Source organism: Oncorhynchus tshawytscha, unplaced genomic scaffold, assembly GCF_018296145.1.
Source record: "Oncorhynchus tshawytscha isolate Ot180627B unplaced genomic scaffold, Otsh_v2.0 Un_contig_2596_pilon_pilon, whole genome shotgun sequence".
NCBI classification, from domain to species: domain Eukaryota; kingdom Metazoa; phylum Chordata; class Actinopteri; order Salmoniformes; family Salmonidae; genus Oncorhynchus; species Oncorhynchus tshawytscha.
In genome coordinates this window covers 53,411-56,592 of record NW_024609319.1, presented here as the reverse complement: position 1 = coordinate 56,592, position 3,182 = coordinate 53,411, and positions in this window count along the sequence as shown.

Below are 3,182 nucleotides of genomic sequence, written 5' to 3'. Positions count from 1 at the left end.
TACTTTCTGTTTCAGCTCAGCCGCCTCCCCACCCTGATAGTAAAGTGTTATATTGGTATCTACCACTAGATGGCAGTAAACACCTGCTGTATCTAGACATTACAACTATGTGTTCTGTTTCAGCTCAGCCGCCTCCCCACCCTGATAATAAAGTGTTATATTGGTATCTTCCACTAGATGGCAGTAAACACCTGCTGTATCTAGACTTTACAACTATGTGTTCTGTTTCAGCTCAGCCGCCTCCCCACCCTGATAATAAAGTGTTATATTGGTATCTTCCACTAGATGGCAGTAAACACCTGCTGTAACTAGACTTTACAACTCTGTGTTCGGTTTTATACAGGCAGTGTCCCAGAGTTGGAGTGCTGATCTAGGATCAGGTCCCCCCTCTCCATGTAATCTGATTCATTATGATCTAGGATCAGGTCCCCCTCTCCCTGTAATCTGGTTAATTCTGATCTAGGATCAGGTCCCCTCTCCATCTAATCTTTATGATTATGATCTGTCACAGGTGACTCCTCAAGATGAAGATGATTTATAAAAGTTCTTATTCATTCTCCTCTGTCCATGGGGGATTTTTGAATCTGATTCATTATGATCTGTGGTCCCCCATGTATGATCTAGGATCAGTCCATGTAAATCTGATTCATTATGATCTCAGGATCAGGTCCCCCCCTCCATGTAATCTGATTCATTATGATTGTGTTGTCTCATGTCTCTTTATATTCATGTAAACCTGGGGGCCATGTAATCTGATTCATTATGATTGTGTTGTCTCATGTCTCTTTATATTCATGTAGCCTGGGGGCCATGTAATCTGATTCATTATGATTGTGTTGTCTCATGTCTCTTTATATTCATGTAGCCTGGGGGCCATGTAATCTGATTCATTATGATTGTGTTGTCTCATGTCTCTTTATATTGTGTTGTCTCATGTCTCTTTATATTCATGTAGCTGGGGGCCATGTAATCTGATTCATTATGATTGTGTTGTCTCATGTCTCTTTATATTCATGTAGCCTGGGGGCCATGTAATCTGATTCATTATGATTGTGTTGTCTCATGTCTCTTTATATTCATGTAGCCTGGGGGCCATGTAATCTGATTCATTATGATTGTGTTGTCTCATGTCTCTTTATATTCATGTAGCCTGGGGGCCATGTAATCTGATTCATTATGATTGTGTTGTCTCATGTCTCTTTATATTCATGTAGCCTGGGGGCCATGTAATCTGATTCATTATGATTGTCTCATTGTCTCATGTCTCTTTATATTCATGTAGCCTGGGGGCCATGTAATCTGATTCATTATGATTGTGTTGTCTCATGTCTCTTTATATTCATGTAGCCTCTCATGGGCCATGTAATCTGATTCATTATGATTGTGTTGTCTCATGTCTCTTTATATTCATGTAGCCTGGGGGCCATGTAATCTGATTCATTATGATTGTGTTGTCTCATGTCTTTATATTCATGTATTCATTATGATTGTGTCAACAATGTCTCATGTCTCTTTATATGTCTCATGTCTCTTTATATTCATGTAGCCTGGGGGCCATGTAATCTGATTCATTATGATTGTGTTGTCTCATGTCTCTTTATATTCATGTAGCCTGGGGGCCATGTAATCTGATTCATTATGATTGTGTTGTCTCATGTCTCTTTATATTCATGTAGCCTGGGGGCCATGTAATCTGATTCATTATGATTGTGTTGTCTCATGTCTCTTTATATTCATGTAGCCTGGGGGCCATGTAATCTGATTCATTATGATTGTGTTGTCTCATGTCTCTTTATATTCATGTAGCCTGGGGGCCATGTAATCTGATTCATTATGATTGTGTTGTCTCATGTCTCTTTATATTCATGTAGCCTGGGGGCCATGTAATCTGATTCATTATGATTGTGTTGTCTCATGTCTCTTTATATTCATGTAGCCTGGGGGAAATGTAGCTGTATTGAAATCACCTTGTTTTATAACCTTCTCTGTTTCTCAGTGGTACTTCAGTTGTCCTGACAACGCCCACTTCTTTCACACAGTAATGCTCCAGCATCCACTCAGAGATGATGCATCTAATGCCTTCCTCAAATACTGCAGAGTTGTTAAGCAAGTCCCTGAGATCGTCCTGTTCAACCACATTTATTAGTTTATTTGTCAGATGAAACCTGAGGGGACTGTAGTGGGTCATAATGCATCAACATGGTTCTGAGGTCCTCAACAATGTTATTCTGTACCGTAGCTGGGATGCAGTGTTCTTTCCTGGTTTACTAAATAACAAGACAGATATTGTTTTGGAGACCTTCAATTAGCTGCTCAGTGTTGATCTCTGTGTCTTGAACATATTCAGCCTCTGGCAGACTCTCTACATCGCTCATGTCATCTTCAATGGGATCAGTCCCAGTCTCAAATTCATCATGAGGGCAATTCTCATCTAAGTTGGCTCTTAAAAGCTCTGTGTGGTTTTGGTAGATGTGTGACCGATAGAAGCTGAAACATCTATTTGTTTTCCCACACCCATTAACTCCACAGGTAGTTAGAACATGTGGTTCATGCTGGTGGTAGAGGACAATATGTGTGAGTAGTCTGGACACAGAGAAAGTTTGCTCGTTGCAAAGTGGACAATAGAATAGAGTTGGCATTCTTCAGAAAGATTGTGAACCTTGGAATGATGGGATGGAATCATGGAGATCATTGGTACTCAGACACTTGCAGACATCATCAAGGGACCAGTCTTCCACAGCCACTCTAATTCAAGTTGACACTAAAAGCAGAAGTGAAATGTATTAGTGTTGAGGCTAAAACAAAACCTATCCCACTCTCTCCAGACAACCACCTTTCCTCCTAATTAGTATTCATGGTTGTTCCATAACGAAGCAGAGCTTGTCAGGAAAGGTGAAGATGTCTGTCTCTTATTTATCTGACTCCATATTTCTTAGTTTGGGACATTATGGGATTCTGCAGTCCCACATTTAAGTGTTGACTCAGATAATATGATGCTCCAAATGGGCATTAAGTTCTTCTTCCATGTCCTATCAGACCCATATATTGTCCTGTTAGAGTTGTAGGTAAAGAGCCTATCAGGGCAGTTATAAAGTCTTCTTGATATAATTGTCCTGTTAGAGTTGTAGGTAAAGAGCCTATCAGGGCAGTTATAAAGTCTTCTTGATATAATTGTCCTGTTA